Source organism: Nymphalis io, chromosome 15, assembly GCF_905147045.1.
Source record: "Nymphalis io chromosome 15, ilAglIoxx1.1, whole genome shotgun sequence".
In the NCBI taxonomy this organism is placed as follows: Eukaryota; Metazoa; Arthropoda; class Insecta; order Lepidoptera; family Nymphalidae; genus Nymphalis; species Nymphalis io.
The window spans coordinates 6,639,576-6,658,992 of NC_065902.1; the positions used below are offsets into that span (position 1 = coordinate 6,639,576).

The window sequence follows — 19,417 nt, forward strand, 5'->3', positions numbered from 1 at the left end:
GTTTTTGCGGTCATAAGTATTTCGAGTTGCGTTTACAAAACAGATAAAATCTAAATATTATGAAAATGTGGAATACTTCTATTGGAATGGAGAATTTTCTTATTGCGGTTACGTATTAGGGCTGCCACATTACCATAAACAACATTTATTCAAATTAAATTCTATCCAAAAGTAAAACTATGAAAGAACACGAATAATGTTAGTATAAGGTAATACTATTTCGATTTCGTCAATCATACGTTTTTCTGGAACAGTATATTCAACATTTCTTTTTCTTAAAAATTAAAAACGTTTATAAATTATGTGGTTTCATTTCTGCCATTTTTGATATCCTTACTTCGTAAAACGTAGGCTTGCTCATGAAATTTTCAATTATGCAAATCACAAATGACTAATGAACGCTAATGAACGCTAGAGAACAATGATGATACCTACTGATAAAAGTAATAATATAAGCGGTTCCTCTTTGACGCCTGAACAGTATACATTAGTATCAAAACAACAAAGATACCCGTTTAAGCCTATATCAGATTGATAAATCGATATTTATATTTTGTAGAAACAAATTTTGGAATATTGTTGCTATGAAAATCATATATGATATTCGTTAAGAGTTCATGGTCTGATTCAGCAGCCCAAAGTCAAGCCAAATAGTATCAATAGGACACAAGAATATGAAGCAATCGATACTAAGCATTTTCGTTGTTTTTTGCTTATAACAAATTATCTATGTAATACAAATATGTTGTTATATGTAACACGAACTAATTGCATTTAAATAAATCAATAATTTTGTGTAAAATAAAAATGAATATATATATATCCGGTAGCTTAGGTTACGCCAGAGGAATCTGTTTTTAAATAAAAACTATTTTTTTTAATGAAAATGCAGTAAAACTCTGTAGTACTATAGGTACTTAAGAAGAATCAATTGGACTATTATGTATTAATGATATACCTGTTAAATATGTAATTAGTTGTGTATGTACTTCTCAGCGGTATTTCCAAGCATATGTAGATTTGGAATTGCTTTACATATTAATTAATAGCCGCATTGAATTCTTGTGGCAAAGTTATTTGTATACTTAAAGGTATTTATTTCTTATAAACATTTCATCTAATTCTGTAAATAGAAATGACACTGCTACAAAAACATTTTATTTTGCATAAATTGATGTTACAATAACGGGTGTGGCTGAGACAACTCTCAGGCTTCCGGGTCATCCTTTAAAAGGAAATATGTATTTCCTAATTCTTATAAAACATGAAATTCTTTATTATTTTGTTATAATAACATTTTTTTTGCACTAATAATTTCTAAATCCAATTCAATAACTTTTTACTCATCTGACCCAGGAATCGAACCTCAGCATCTGCTGCCTTATAAGCTAGCCATAAAAAAAAATTACTGGTGTTAGAGCGTTGTACAAGCTCGTCTGGGTAGGTACCACCCACTCATCAGATATTCTACTGCAAAACAGCAGTACTTGCTATTGTTGTGTTCCGGTTTGAAGGTTTCCGGTTTGAGTGAGCCAGTGTAATTACAGGCACAAGGGACATAGTATCTTAGTTCCCAAGGTTGGTGGCACATTGGCTATGTAAGCGATGGTTAACATTTCTTACAATGCCAATGTCTAAGGGCGTTTGGTGACCATTTACCATCAGGTAGCTCACGGAACCTAAGACAAGTCCGCCTTCCTATTCTATAAAAATACAAGTACGAAATATCGAAAGCATAAATGTATTAACAACTTATTAATTTATTTAATGAGTCATGATTTTGAAATTTCGGTAAGTTTTTATAGCACCTGAGTGCCTCCCAATTCGCACGTAAACCTACGCGCTGTGTTAGTTAGTTTATAAGTTTATAATAATGTGCGGCGTGTTATGCCTACACTAGAAGCCTTATATGGCCGGCTACACCCATTGCCTGCCACCAACGTTTATAACTTCATATGAACAACTTAATAAGTGTAATCTACAAGCAAACAATCATTATTTTTTACGTTCATTTGGTGGCATTTTCGGTTCAGACATGCTTATTAATCTTTAAAAAAATAATCACATCTACAATCTGTCCAATATACTTTTATTAACTCGATTCAAGTACATCGCTGAACGGATTTCCTTATTATACGAATTTGTCTAAAATGTTAACATGATAATTAAGACCTGAAAATGGTAATGTAATTATATATTTTTGCCAAGAAATTGCGAATATATTAATGTTTTAATACATCTAAATGTAGACTAAGTTATCCATTTTTATTTCTACAAGTAACTTTGACTCTATTTTTAGCTATTTCATAACTCGTTACTTCTTTGTCATCTTCGATTAATTTAGATTAGATTTGATTTTGAACAAAAATATATGGAATAAATAAAACTTTATTATTATTTACAAATCCGAAAAACAGCCGCTGATATAAACAGTTACTGAATTTTCATTAAATTATTCATATTATTTTTGGCAGATATGGGAATGTAACTGTAGCTAGTTATATTTATAAATAACAATAATATTTGTATCATTGTAGAGAATATTACGACTACCAAAGCAAAAACACATTTTTTTAAAATTGTATTTTTCATACCATGCTTGTATTATGCGGTTAAACAATAATTTTAAATACGATATTTATTTCATATAAGTTTCAGTTTAGTTTTTTTAAATTTATTTTGTGATGACACCTGTCTGTATCCAGGAGTTTCGCCAATACTTCTGCTTTCATCATCAATGTTTTCTCAAACACGGAACCTAAGACAAGTCCCTTGTAACTGTTATGCCACTGACGCTCAAAAGAGAAAACAATACGAAGTGTCGCTATTTGGTGGAATAACTTGTGATTGAGTGATACCCTCTCGAACGTCTATATCGCTTTATCACCAATAGGTCGAGTCAGTTTGCAGTCCGATTAGATTGTGAGACTAAGGGAATAGTGAGTGCAACTGAGCTACTTGAGCAATATCATATGTCAGTTGAATAATAAAAAATAATTTGAATAATAAAATTGAATAATAAAAATAATCTTCCTAAGAAAGAAAGAGCCGTGGTCGTAAGACAATCTTGGATGATGGAAGATGTGTGGATGACATTAGCTAGTAGCTTAAGCTTAGATGAGGAATACCAGAATAATATTAAGCTAGTTTATATATGATTTTAATTACGGGTTTACCTATAAGAACAAATGTCGTTGTATGTGATAAGCGACATTGACCACAACAACTATAATATGGTACGCACGCCACGCCTAAATGGCGTATCATCGTTAGTCCGTATTTAACATTTCACCGATGTCAAATATGTTTACAGAAAAGTTCCGCAGCTCATTACAGAACATAAACTCGTTGGTACGCATGAATTATTTCATTACTTTTTTAACATAACGTGAATTTTGTATGCTGTTGTTGCTTGAGCAGGAAGACAGTGATTACAAATAATGACGAAGCGCAGCCATTACGTATATTACCAGAATTTGTTAAATACTGGATGATTGTACTGGTTTTATTTCTACATTATATGTTCATTCGCAATGTCTTGACCCGATGATCGAGCAACAGGGAGTAGGCAAGCCGATTAAGTACATGTTGTTTGAAATGATTATCGTATTAAACTTTATGCAATAGAATTACTATAACGTTTCACATTAATAAATATTTTCCCAGGTAATTTAGAAATTATTAACAAATCATTTTTTTTTTAAATATATAATTGGTAAGCGGTCTGACAAATGGGCCAGATAGGAATATAGATATTGGCGTTGTAAGAAATATTAACTTACATCGCCATCTCCAACCAGCACCTCTCGCTACCAAGCATGGCATTTATTACACTCGGCAGCGAGAGGTCTTCACCGACTAAGGCCGCCAGGGACAGGCGCTGAGGCCCCCAAGCGGCACACTCCATCAGAGTGTGGCAGGCAAGTGTGGCCGAAGGCGCACCACACTCATGGCAGGAGGGTGTTACCTCCCGCCTCGCTATCCGGTGCAGGTACTTACCGAAACAACCGTGTCCGGTAAGTACCTGCGTCAGCCTGAATGTGAGTGTGCCGTGACTCCGTTCCACCCAGCGACTCAAGTGGGGGCGGACCGCCTCCACTGTCACTAGGCCTGATGAGGGGGACCTCAGGTCCTACTAACGCCGGACACCCATCGCCCCCCTCCCAGAGGACCACTCGGTCCCGGAGGTATGCTCCCAACAGCCTTCTGAGGTAGGAAGGCACCCCGTGGTATCGGAGTGACTCCCTTATAGTCTGGGAAAGGGAAGACTGTTAAAGGCGTTCGCTACGTCCAGCGATACCGCCAGGACTACGTCTCCTCGGGCCACCGCCTCGGTGGTCCAGGTCTTTAGGGCGTCCAGGGCGTCAATGGTTGATTGACCCTCCCTGAACCCGTACTGAGCCTCTGAAAGACCCGGCCCCACCTCGTTGAGGTGCTGAATAAGACGGGCAGCGAGGATCTTCTCGAAGAGCTTGCCCGTCTCATTCAGCAGCACAATTGGCCTATATGCCGAAGGAGAATCGAGTGGACGCCCCTCCTTCGGCAACAGAACCAACTTTCCCTCCTTCCACAGCTTCGGAAACTGCCAACGGAAAACTTCCAGAAAACGGAAACTTTCCAGTGGAAAGACATTCATCAAACAGTTCCTGAAGCCTTCCACCTAGATGTTCCAGGGCGTGTTCTGCGTTACGCCCTGGAACGTCACGCACGAAGGGCGTCACGCAGAACACGCCCTGGAACCCCGTCCAGACCCGGCGCTGTGGCTCTGGCCCTCAATCGATCGAGGGCCATCTCCATCTCTCGCTCCGTAACGTGTGGTGGAGCCGTACTGTCATCTGTTACAGAGCGCGGGGGCATACTTGGTGGGACGTGTTCGCCTGGTTGGGGAAATAATTCACCAACCAGTCGCAGGAGGAGATCCGGTGGCAACGTTTCCGTCGCAGGGGCACCGTGTGTGCGGAACTTTCCTCGCACACCACGGTACGGGCGTCCCCATGGGTCCCTGTTCAGGCCCACCAGAAGCTCTTCCCTTGCTCTCTCCTTAGCTTGACTTATCACCTGCTGCAGCTCCTTTTTTAGCTGGCGATAAGTGGCCCACAGCCGTCCCTCCAAATCCACGTCGAGGCCGTTGTGCCTGCGACAGCGGACGTAATCCCTCCGCGCCCGGTTACATGTCACCCGAAGCTCCACTATTTCGGGCGACCACCAGTATACCTGGCAGCGCGGTAGCCTGCGCCGGGTCCTCGGCATGGCCGCATCGCACACCTCCTTAAGAGCGCTGCGCATGCCGTCCGCCAGCTCGTCGACACTGGCACCCCACCGCTGCACGATAGCAGCTTCCCTGACCAGCTCACGATCCAGCTGGCCAAGGGACCACCAAGGCAGAGGTTCCGCTGGACTGCAAGAGGTGGAGATCTCAAATCGGATGTATCTATGATCCGACAGAGTCTCCACCTCCTCCTCCACTCTCCAATTTCTCACTCTGCGCGCCGTGACAGGCGTAGCGAACGATAAGTCCACCACGGACCCTCCCTGCTGCCTCACGCAGGTGTGCACCTGCCCCTTGTTAAGTAGGGACAGGCTGGAGAGTAGGGCCCACACCTAGACAGCCCTCCTTCGCGGGTTTGTGGCAGGATTTCCCCAGGCACGTGATTTCGCGTTGAAGTCACCGAGAACCACTGTCGGTTTCGGCGACTGCCTGGACACTGCAACTCTGACAGAACCGAGGTAGCTCTCGAACTCCGCCAGGCCGCGGTTGGGGGAGAAGTACGTTCCTACTACTACGTACTCTCCCCATCCCGCCACTACGTAGCCCGAGCCCCTCTCAATGAGTGAGAGGGAAGGACCCGTACCACTCCGAGTGAAAATACATCATCAACCTTGCGAAATTAGAAGTTATAATATGCCTTGTGCAATTACACTGGCTCACTCACGCTTCTCGGAATACATCAATACTAAGTAGGTAATGCTGTTTAGCGGTAGAATAAGTGACGAGTTGATAACTACTACCTACCCAGACGGTCTTACACAAAGCCCTAACGACAAATAATAACATATTTACATACCCCTCATACAGTTTATGTATTACAAATATAAGTCGACCTTGATTTACTCATGCTTTAAGTACATAAGATATTATATATATAAATATAAATTGTTGCGAATTGCGAGCAATTCGTATCATTTATCATTACAACACATTCCGGGAACTAGCTGGTAAACTTATAATGTTGTGCTCTTTTTTTTATCTAACACCAGCTACTCGGTTTCATTAATTTGATTTGACGTTGTTTCAAAGGCATGGGTGTGTAAATATGGACAACTTCTAAATTCAAGGCTACTTAGTAGCAGCCTAAGAAAGTTTAGTAACTTTCTTCACCATTGCCCTGACCGGGATTTGGTTCCTGAATCTCAAGATATGCCCCTATAACCTGATCAACAAGGGAATTCAGCGATCATACATACATACAAAATAAAAACACTAAACTTAATGTATGTTAAGAATTTGTTAGTGACAGCATAATTAAATATTTTTACAAGATCATTTTATTTATCTTTTATAAGCTTTAAGTATACGATACATTTTGAAGATACTCCAATTTTTCTAGGTATTTTTTTAAAATAATAAACTGTGTCTAATATGTGTTTTGCAGTCAATTCTGTGCCCTCACCACAATACCATGTGTCATGGCACGGCAACCACAAACCAATACAAATACCTGTCAATCCAAATAACTTTATGAGCTGGGAATGAACCTCCAATCTTTAGTGTATAAAGTGAAGCGACTATTCTAACAAGTCAACATAATTATCGCATTAATAATGTTATCTGGAGTGGTATGTTTTCATTTTAAAATCCAAGGTAATCGAATTTAATAAGCGTTTTTCGAAAGCCTAATAAATTTTCCAAAAGTACTTGGACTTAAATATCCACATCGTTTTTTATCTCTTTTAAACAGTAAGCATCAATTTATTTTCGAAACAAGTTCCTTAATTATATATGTATGGTATGCACGAACTTAAAAACGATTAAACAACAATTTTATAAAATAAAGTATTTATAAAATCGCAATAATATCAAAGACTATCATTAATTATTTTCTTTTAGATTAGCTTTTATTCTGTTTGTGTTTATGCTGTACGTGTGTGTTGCAGCTGCCCCCTACTGAGCTCACATCAGAGTTCAGTGCTTCACACCTTGGCTTAGGACATTTTTGATATCATGGTAGCATGCGAAAGCGATCCCGTGGCGCTCCGTATTCCGATGTTCGGGGCGCACTCGGCGCCTTGGATACCGGCGAGCCCCACATACCTCCCCATTGTTTCCGTGAGGGAAACGCGTAACGCGTATTTCCAGCGTTAAAAAAAAGGAAATTTTCGATATGTTGGAGGCACTTTGAGAATGGTTTTATTAGCCCTGGAACTCGTGTTCTTGTGCCGGCGGAGACAGTGAACGTCTGGCGTATGTTTCGGTTTCGTCCTTCCTAAAGGGACGTCTGTGGTGAATATACCTATCGTATTTACCATTCAGCACGTATTTGGGTCAGCTAAGTCCGTCTGGTATGTTTCTTCTGCCTATATAAGTACTGGCCTTTTTTTTTTTTCGAGGAGGAAAGGCATTTACGCCTCCCGCCTGGACACGACCGGGACGGGTATGTGGGACTCACGGGGCAGAAGGCCACCGTCCTACCCACTAAAACCTCCTCGTTTCCGTCTCACCGCATGGTGGCGGGGTAACAGGAACGCGTTAGTACACCACCGCGACCCCGCCTGCGGCCGTCGCTTTGGGTGAGCAACCCACCGATTATTTTTTATTGAGGTTTTTTCCTCTTGGCCCGGCCGGTGAAGGCAAGGCCCTTGATCCCACCACAGGCTGGTGCCTGGATGGGGAAACGAGTTTGAGAAGGCGATGACCGAAGTCTGTCCACCCAGCATCGACACTGAAACTGGGCGAACTTGCCTCTCCCTCCTCCTTCTACTCCTCCTCCTGTCTCCGGCAGCCCGAAAGGACCCCGGAGACCAACTCCTCCTATCTCTCTCCGGCGGCCCATAAGGTCCCCGGAGTCCTCCTACTTGCCACGAAGCCGCTCGCTGGTCCACTCTGCGCTACAGAGAAGTACCAGGAGCGGCCCGCGACACTTCCGCCGCGTCTGTCTCAGCCGCGATCGACAAGCAATCCGGAAAAAACATCGGATTGCTGGTCGACCCCGTTGCCCAGGGTGCACCACGTGGAGGTGACTGACATGCACGCCATATAAGTACTGGCCTGTTCGATGTTAAATAAAACGTGTATTGCGGTATCGCGGATAATTTTACGCTATATAGCTTCACGCTACAATCTTAAGGAGCGAAGCATTATCCATAAACATCAACCAAAAGGAAGCTATATGAAATTGCCATGTAAAATCTCAGCCTACAAATAGTATATAACAGGATATGTTTAGTATTGTGAATAGCGTGTATTGGTTACAAATGAAATAAGGTCGCCATGTTGACTGCTCATATAGCAGTCACTAACCCTTCGACAATCCTACCGATAATAATGCTTGAAACGATAAATTCATTGAATTTAGTTTGTCTGTAATTCCAATGAATGTTTCCTCTAACATCGCAGGTCAAATACATGTTATTTGTGTGTAATAAAAATGATAGAAGCGCTCGTAATAATGATAAACGGACTGTCTCATTGGTCTATTACCTGGCTTATAAGGTAGGAGTTGCCGATATTGGCAGTTAAAACCTCGGTTAAGCCAATAAAAAGTTATTAGGTTTATATGTCAAGAAGTTCTCAAAAGTAACCTGGAGTCTGGAAGTTGGCAATGTTTACACTGATATATCATCCCATCGGATTATGAGAGTTAGGGAATAGAGAGTGCACCTGTGCTTGCGCTAAAATATGCCCTGCGCAGTGAGTTAGCCTCAGACAGATCTTTTGTTTACTGGATAAAATTTTATGTCAAGCTTATCGCTTTCATACTCTGAATAGTATATTGCATAATAATTGTTTTATAGCGAATAGTAAAAGTCTTTAAGTTTCACACCAAAATATTTAGATGTACATACATATATGCATGACATACACAATATATGCATTTTAAATAATATTGTATTGGATTTTATCGATATATATGAGAATTTTTATAAAAGACAAATTTTATGATCAATGATCCAGATACTAAAGTAAGGTTGGAGATTTCTGTGTTTTTGACTAAGTGACAAGAGTCAAAGACTGGAACAGGGAATGTGTAATAATTAGGTAGCGATGTACAATCTTAAGTACATGAGTCGACTTAGAAGTATATGATTGGACTATTATTATTGCACTATTATTACCTGTTCAGTTAAAAAAAAATATACTAGGTGACGATCATCATCTACATTACACGTGACATGCTTAAGAAAAATTTCATTTAAACGTTAAGATAAACTTTCTTTCGATGTTAAAACTTAATTACCATCGATATTATTTTAATCTACTTCGAACCGAATCAGCTTAACCTTAAGTCATCTTTTCTTATAGCCTAATAATAATAGCCTTTAGACATTAGAATATTTTTTTGTTCAATTAGTAATACATTAAATACACCAATTAAAATGTTATCGGCAATAACTCTGCAGTGTGCGGTCAGCGGTTTAAAGATGACGCCGTCTTTGTAACAAAGCAATACAGTATAATAGTAATAACGTCATTATTGATGCATTATTTAGCGTTTTCAATTAACATAATTATTATTTGTAATATCAATATAAAATACGTATCATATCCGTTGTCTTAGTTGCTAGCTTAATAAGACTGCGGTCATCGGATCATGCGATCCTGGGTAGAAATACCAAGTCAGCTCCAATGACCCACTAAGCGTTGTTAGGTTTTCTATCAGTAAAGTTTTAGTAAGTCGGGGCAAGTATTACTCTGGCGCATTTTTTATTAATGTTTTATGTAAAATATGTAGCATGGACTGCCCAAACATTTATCCAATGGACCATCTCATATGTAGTCACTACCGCCCATAGACACTGGCACTGTAATGTATCACCAATGCGACACCAACCTCGGGAACTAAGATGTTATGCCCCTTGTGCCTTTAGTTACACTGGCTCACTCACCATTCACACTGGAATACAATAATACTAAGTATAATGAGTGGGTAGTATCTACCAGACAGAGTTGCAGAAAGTCCTACCACTAAGTAATTGGCTAAATTTGAGCGAAATGTGAAGCGTACTTTGATTAAATGAAAGTTGGGATTAATTTACTCGTTATAAATTGTTTCTGATTTTTATAAAATTAAAATGAAATGAAATTATAATCATCTTTATTCAAGTAGCTTTTTAAAAGCCCTAAAATTTAAATTTCATAGTAAATAATTTCATTTGATATACATAGTTAATTTATGAATACTGTACAATATTTAATGCTACTTTATTACAGTAACTTGTGTATAAAATGTTTTTATCGTTACGTTATTTTATCGATTACCAAACTGTTGCTTATAACCACTTAATCATTTAAATTTTCTACAAAACGATTGCTTTGAAATAATTGAAGTGTATTATGAAATAGTCGATAATGTTCTTGTAGAGCGGCGCCTACGCCTCATTGACATGCATCTAGGCCTCCGGAGTGCTAGGAAGCCGGTCCTCCCACCGGCTCTTACAAATCATAGCCCTAAAAATTAATATAATTTTAGCTAGCTACATTACTTAAAGCCGTATTCAGTAGATGAATTTTAAATTTTATTATATTATACCTACATATATTAAATTTAGGGACGAAATAAAATCGAGATTCAATAAATATTTTTGGAATTTTGTTGCTAACAAAAATACATACTACGAAACCTGAATTATGAACCAGCCAAACAAGATTGAGAATAAAAAAAAAAAGTATATTTATGATGATGTCATAAATTTTCTGGCACCATATTTTCGTTAAACTTGATTACGAATAAAATAAATATTTAATGGTAAGGTTGCGTCCACGCAGTTAGCGCGTTGATCCTCGAGGCCCCCACTCCTGCGCGCGCGCAGGTTTCTGCGCCTGTCATGTTATATTGCTCTGTCGCGATCGCGCGTCTTCGATTGATCACACGCCATAATTTTCCGATTCGATCTACCAACTTTTCTGAATGAAAAGTCAGTGTTTAGTGCGAAAACGTATCAGAAAGTGTTTTAGTGCAGTGTTTAAGATAATTATTCATAAAAAAAAATATCGTTTGAACAACGATTTATGAATCCGTGCTAAGTTTCAGTGGCTGAATGTTTTGTAAACAACCGTGAATTTTCTCATTCATTCACCGTTTCACGAGTTGGCTTTTTATAAATAGGAGGTAAATATGTAATTTTTTTATAAATATGCATGAATAGATCGTTAATCTTAATATTAACATAAACTAAATTACTTTAATTTATTAATTCCCTCATAATTATTCAAATTAAATGAATACTTATACTTAATTTTAATTTGATATAAGATCTTAATTTGAAAATAGTTTTGGTTTAAGGTTTCTTTTAGTGAGTGAGAAATTAGCTCATACATTCCTTATAACATCTATTAACAATTTTAATGAATAGATTCGTCGTAATGGTCAGAAAAAAATGTTTTGTAGCTGATATAAATAATTGATATCTTGCGTTTAATAATTATTTTTTCCTGTATTAAAATAGGTCTTTGTAAGCGTATTGATTAGGTTTTTTTATGATATTGCCAAACATTGTTTTACTCACATAGTTATAATATCTTTTGATTTTTTTTTTATAATTTTAACAATTTATTGAATTAATTGTTTCCTTTAAGCGAGTATGAATACTGACTAATAAAAACTATTTGTTTAACGTTTTTTGAAAATGTTTTATCATAAAATATTTATCATTTGTATAACATTGTCCTTCTAAAGTTTTTTCCGGCATAACAAGCTGCCATAAGATTAGAAATGACATAACGCGTCGACACTACGAAGTATGCAAATGTGATTAATATATTTAAACAGTTTCTGACGTGCAGCTGAAACCGAATTTGACGGCAGATAGTAAATGTAATTAATTATACGTTCAGAATAATTAAGGAATATCGTTCTTTATAGTAAAATATTTGTTTTAATAAAATTTAGAAAAAAAGATTATTGGTTTGTAGTGATGAGTTATGTGCAAGCGCGTCTCTGTATGTGAGTTGTGGGCTGAGCTTTACATTACCTGCCGTGGAGTTGGGGGTTGATATTGGGGGTTGATATTTTTTTACAGAAAGGTTACGTTATTGTAAAGTCACACGCAAAGTTTCAACATGTGGAGACGCGTAGTTTTTGAGGAAAAAATTGTTGAAAATCAATTATTTTTGCAATATTTATGTCAATCAGGTAGTAACTTTGACAGATTATAACGTTTCGTTTTACCTACGGTTTAGTTGACACATTCGGAAACATTTTATTTTATATAAATTTAAGTAAATACTTATATTTTGTACTCATTTCAATAGTTTTCATGCACACATATATTTAACAGTTAATTTATAGTAAATTACAGCATTATTTAGCATTACGAGATGTTAAAATTAAAATGTGTAGTGTTTACCGACTTTTGCTGGCTTGTGGAACAAAACGCAAAACTGACGCCATTTTAACAGTACCTATTAGGACAAGTAAAAAATAAAACAGGTTAGGTGCAAATTATGTCAAAGAACTGAATTGATTGACTCCGACGCCATCTGGTACGAGTCTGTCTTACCCCTAGAGTGTTTTTATAGAGCCGGAGGCGCGTAGGGAGAGCAGCCTCTAGACCCTTGCGTAACAAATCGCAGGCATCTTCCCGCAGCGCCGGAGACGTTGCAGTCTCAAAATAGAAACAGAAATCCCTCTAAATCAGTCCTCCTATTTTTTTCTGATTAAAGACCCCCCTCCCTTTCCGTAGGGGGAAGCCACTTCTCCTTTAAGGGGCCCCCCCTCCAGTTTCTTGCACTTATTATTAATTTTAATCCTTAAAATGAGAAAATTTTTCTCAAAACTATAAATTAAAAAAACTCGAAAGGGGGGGGGGGTTTCCGCAACTTTTCCTTTCAAGAGGGGGTAGTAACCACGTCCCGCCCAATTCGACGGCAGGTAATGTAAAGTCGTACCGGTTCAAGCCCAGGCAAGCACTAACAAATTTTAATGTGCTTAAGTTTTTTTTGTATGAGTCCATCAACGCACATATGAGCAGCGTGGTAAAATAGGCTACAAACCTTCTTCTCAAAAGGAGTGCCTTAGTCAAGCAAAAACAAACCAAACATTCTCTGTCCGTGAAAACATATAAAATAAAAAGTATATAATACTGAACATAATATATATGTCTCTTATATGATCTCAGAAAGCCAACTGGACGTATTTGGTAATTGTGAGTTTTCCGCAAATCGTCTAAACAAGTATAGCTAATAATATGTTGTCCTGGTATTTCAGTATCTCCTTCCATATACGTATTTAATGATTACCATTAAGACGGAATAATTAAAAATTAATGGTGACAGTCTCGAGGTAATGAAAAAAAATGCTGTCTGACTAATTAACGGTCTAATTAACTACGTAAAAAGTCTAACGTACGAGTAAATTAATTACACACTGCATGGTAAAGCCGTGATGGCTATTAGATAAGACATGTGAAATTTATCTTAGATCTATTTAAAATTCAAATTATTAATATATTTCAGTTAAAAATGTAAAGAATATTTTAATTACCATGTAAAACAAAAACTGTAACAATGCAATAACATAATTTTGTTTGACGAACCAAAATTCGCGCTTTCGTTGGGTTCGTTAAAATGAATATAGTAAACAAGTTTTACTATATCCCTGACAACGCGTATGCAAAGTTTCATGATAATTGGTTGAGTAGTTAAGACGTGCAAACCTAATAAACAAACTCACTTTCACATTAATAATATTAGTAAGGATGTCCTGACAATTCTAAATTTGAATTTGGTTGTTGTACCTCTACGCGTATTAATATTAATGTGTAAGTGTAAACCAAAAGTGGTTTTGGATTATGATTTTATAAAATATAATTGATGAAATCTAAAAAAGGTTTTAATAGTTAACATGATAAGAGGGCCTTTACTTAGTAGCTCTACTTTTTTATTCATCACACAGACAAAGACTAGAAATACCTGATGGAATGTCAATTATGTCAGTGAACATTTATTTTATGACTTGTTGAAAACCGCTTTCAGTAATTTATAATTAGGACCAGTGCTCGTAGTCGTAGAATCGTTTAAAAAAATCGTTCAGCTTAAGTACTTTTAAGTAGTCAATTGTTGCGTAAATTCTGTAAGCTTCAATGCAGTTGCGATACACACGTGGCAGAGTTTCATTCGACACGTGCACGCTTCGTCATGATGGTTTTCTTCACCACCAGACACTACATATTGTTTTTAAATAAATTAGGCACATGAAAAATTAAGTGATTCCCCACCATTGACCCTGCAATTTTTGATTAAGATTTACGGGGTCTATCCATGGGTAATCTCGGTTTATTATCTGTGCTCATTAATAAAAATTTAATTATGTAATGGCAAGAAACTTAACCTGTTGTATAAAGTTTAAGGTTAATGATCATATCCTACGAACTGTAATAACATTTTTTGTATGTACGTTTAAGTAAGGTTTAAGTATCAACTACAATTTTTCGGATAATTATAGTTGATTGTGCGGTTTGTTGTATTCGTAATAAGAGTTTGTACAGCATAATTTATAATTCTTATCTCGTAGAACAATTGTTTTTTTTTTTTCTAGTTTTTGTTTTGAAATTAAACTAATATCTTAGTTATTTTGATCACTTACATTCAAAACTTTAAATGTATGATACATTTTGCTAGAATATAAGTAAAAGGGAAAATATTTTTTATGATACATTTAATTTTGCTAATTCATAAATTTTTTTCTTCTTTTAAATAAATGTAATAAACTAAAAATAATAAATAAGCTTTTTTACACAAAGATAAATATTACTAAAAATACATATAGATAATAGAAAGCATAGGTAGAACCGTAAATATAAATATCCCACTCATCAGATATTCTACCGCAAAACAGCAATACTTGATATTGTTGTGTTCCGGTTTGAAGGGTGAGTGAGCCAGTGTAATTACAGGCACAAGGGACATAAAATCTTAGTTCCCAAGGTTGGTGGCGCATTGGCTATAAGCGATGGTTGACATTTCATACAATGCCAATGTCTAAGGGCGTTTGGTGACCACTTACCATCAGGTGGCCCATATGCTCGTCCACCTTCCTATTCTATAAAAAAAAAAACATTATAATTTTATAATATAGTTATTAATTTATTTTGAGAACAAAGATAATAACCGAGTGTTTTGCCGGTTCTACTTGGGAGAATCTGTATTACGAACTGATGTTAGTTATAAATTGACCTTACGGAAAAGTTTATTCGTTATTTAGATACTATTATTATCAGATGAAATGAATTATCTTTATTCTTAACATGTAACATATTGGGTAGGTACTTATACCGTGTTCGGCATTCAATTATTAAAAAATCTTCTAGAATATTCTCGATGATAATAGTTACATTAAAAAAACAACATAAGAAATACATTGCGGAGGCGTTATTATATTAGATTGTAAAATAATGACAGCTTTTATTTGTCAGTGATGCGCCTACGCACGTTTTTGTTGATCGGCTTCAAGTTTAATGCTTTTAAATAATAACTGTTACATCTGAATTATTGATATATTTATACGTCTTGATTAATTTAATTTCGCAAAAATAATAATAAATTAAACTTTAATAAAATTTAAATTTATTAATCTTCTACGTATATCTGTATATGCTTACTGTTACAGCAATAGTATACATTTTTCTTTGTGAGATGACAGCTATAAGTACTTTGAAATAAGTACCGAATTAATTATTATATTATGGTTGCAATCAAGATAATCAGATGAATTACATAAATAAGTATGCAATCGAAGGCTTCATTATTGACTCATACCTTTTTGGTCGAGGTTATTTACCGCATAAGGACCTCAGTATGTTTCACTTTTATAGCGATACCTGTTAACACTCAAGAACTTATTTCACCTCGCTAAATTGTTACCTGTTTTAGAAACAGGTACCAAGCGATTTGTTCAGTATAAAACGAGAAATTTTGAACTGTTATTTTTGAATTTTTCTCTGATATTCAATAATAATAACGATAATAACGTTCTTTTGCTCGATTTCGGCTGCAAAAACTGTTTTCTGTCTGGTAATCCAATACGATCGGAGATACGGAGACAGTTCAGATTTTCAAACTATATTAATATAATTATATACTAGGCAAACAACCATGCATAATATTATTATTAATAAAAATAATGAGTTAATAGTGTAGTAATTATTGGTCATTATATTTATATATATTTAATTAAGTCTTTTATTATAGTCATATTTTAATGAAAAAAATATATTGCTTAGGTTGAAATTGAATGAAATGTATCAATAGTTTTTCATGTGTCAATGTATTTGGAAATTTTAATGCTTTTTTGTTGAATGGCTTAAAGACAGTTTTTTCGGTTTCAGTCAAAACAAATCTATTCCGATACGAACGTCGATTACATACACGGCTGATTGGATACTGTAATAAATAAAGTAACAATAACTTTACATATTGTCCTTACATTTTATTTCAACTATAATAAATATATTTTAGGTTTTTAGGTTAAGTGTATACTTATGCATGCAAAGTTTATTAGTCCTTTTTAAAATTATTCCTAGATTTTTTTTCAAATAATATTTGAATATTGCTTTTTTTAAGATAATACAATTGATTTAGGATTTAATAATGATCGTTTAATAGAAGACCTTCTTCACGGTCACGTCAGCTGACCGCACGTCAACCTTGCCTTCGTTTTTGTGATGTTAGTATTGAAGTGCAAATAAATCTTATAAAATTAAATATTATATAATTATGAATTTACTGGTAAATAAAATAGCAACTTAATAATTATATTATTACTTTTTGTATAAATTCACATAAACATTATCGGTCTTTCGGTGATTTCGCTCTTTCTGTCATTATTTATTTGAGATTTGAAAGAAGAAGACACGGGATTGTTTAACTTACTGTTGGTAGGGCTTTGTGCATGCTCGTCTGGGTAGTTACCACCCACTCATCAGATTTTCTACTGCAAAACATCAGTACTTGGTATTATTGTGTTCCTGTTTGAAGGGTGGTGGAGTAAGCTAGTGTAATTACAGGCACATGGGACATAACATTTTAGTTCCCAAGGTTGGTGGCGCATTGGCGATGTAAGCGATGGTTAACATTTCTTATAATGCCAATGTCTATAGGCGTTGGTGTCCACTTACCATCGGGAGGCACATATGCTAATCCACCTACCTATACTATAAAAAAACAACTAGTCACCCACTGAACAACGTTTATAAGTAGGTAAGGCCGTATATGATTATCGGGGAAAAAAATTGCAAATCGTCTGTTGATCCACCGATTGTGACCGATTGAGGACCGATCACCATAAAACTTGGCACGTATATGTATTGTTTAATGGAGAAGGTGCTTATACCTACTACCCATTTTATTTGTTGCGTTTGTGTTCCGATATAATTTATCTAGTTGCGATAAACTGTTCGTATGTTTTTGTATGTTCACTCGTTTCCGACATCCTAGTAATTCCATTAGTATATATCGGCGTTACAATGTTTCTGGATTAAAACAAGAGTTAAATTTATTATTATAATTACTATATTTTTTGTTACTAGGCACACCAATCGAAAAAACATAGAGTAGTTGTTGCATTTTGCCTGCCAACTGTTGCATATGAAGATTAAACTCTTACCCTTTAGGATGTTGTTTATTTATTTTTAACGTTTCTACAGTTATAGTACTCAACTTAAAAAAAAATTGCTAAAATTCATAAGCTAACTTTGCCTTTACATGTGATAGCTGAAACCAGTATCGTAGACGAATCGCCGGATATATAGCTCCAAATATGGAATACACTACGAAAATATGTTGACGTTTCAAATGTCTTTTGTTATTAGTAATTCACGTCACGTGTTGGCGTGGATCCAACAAGTACAAACACGAGGTTGCCGTATGACCCTACTGGGTATTTTGCGGAATGACCTCTACGTTTGGAATTCGGAAACCCGTGTTGTCATTGTAAGTTGACTTATATGGGTATATGGGTATATATTTATGGTTAAAACCATTCGTCTCTTTTTAATTTACGTTTTTTTTTTTATTTCGTTTGTGTTTTTAGTCTGTGTGTATGATATGTGTTCTAAGGGTATATGTTATTGTTGTTGCTAAACTTATTTAACTACATACTGGTCAATAAACTCTTGAACTATTTTTAATACATTTCCACAGTATTACTTTTTGAAGATGAATGCCTCGTTGATCTAGCTAGCTCGTAAGGCTGCAGATCTCGAGGTCCTGTGTTTAAGCCCCGAGTTGGGCCAAGAAGTTATTGCGTTTTTCAGTCAATGAAATTGTAGTAGCAGCCCGAATTTTTTAAGTTGGCAGTGCTAACACTTCCATGCCTCGGAAAGCACGTAAAGCCTTGTTGATTAAATAATTTTATTTTAGTATTCCAAAATGAAGCATCATGCTTTTTCAGTATTTTTAATTTTACCATTCATCAACATTTTTTTTCTAAGTATTATGTATTTGCATCAATTTCTTGGTAACATGATTACGTGTATGCGTTTAAATAACTTTCTTTGTATTCTATCACATTAAGAGCTTTAACGTGCTTAGTATTACAATTATAACGACAATAAACTAATAGTCACATCACGATCCCGTCTGTCTGGTATTGCGTTTTCTAACATTCTTAACATCTCATCAATTCCTACCAATTTTTGTAATAAAAAAGCAATAACAGTAACTATAATGATTAAAGGAAAACTAAAATTTTATTAAAACCAGTAGCCAGTAAGTATTTATATAAGTAGGTATTTATACCTTTAAATGTCTAACAACCGGGCTAAAGTTTGCTCTACTTTTGACGAAATTGTTTTGAGCTTATTCCACCACGTAGGTTCCTCACGATGTTTACCTTCATCGCCAAGCAGGAGATTATAAACTAAAATTAAATCCATTAATTCAGTGGTGCTTGGCCGGATTTTAACCCATAAACTTCGGTTAAGATTAACTTATTTAAACATCTCATAGTCCAGACATAGTCAATTGAAATGAATAGTTAATTAAAAACAAACATCACTTTATAAAACACTTCATTAAAACCTAAATAAAATTAATTTAAAGTTGTCTATTTCAAAAAAGCTTAAGTCACAGTACAAATATAGAAGATATTCAAATTTCATTAAGCTCTTCACTCAATGATAATATGTATATTTTTGTATGTATGACAAGTGAACATGTATTGTTGTGACAGTTGCTTCTATTCTACAATGGTAATGAGGTTCA

General features: G+C 35.9%; 1 protein-coding gene across 1 annotated transcript in view; it reads left to right on the forward strand.

Moving 5' to 3' along the window:
* Window positions 1–11,041: 11,041 nt before the first annotated feature.
* Window positions 11,042–19,417, forward strand: part of LOC126773733 (serine/arginine repetitive matrix protein 2) — a 119,219-nt gene continuing 110,843 nt past the window's right edge. Inside the window, exon 1 of the mRNA XM_050494842.1 lies at window positions 11,042–11,327. The gene's annotated coding sequence lies outside the window, so the exon portion shown is untranslated. The remainder of the gene's footprint in view (window positions 11,328–19,417) is intronic.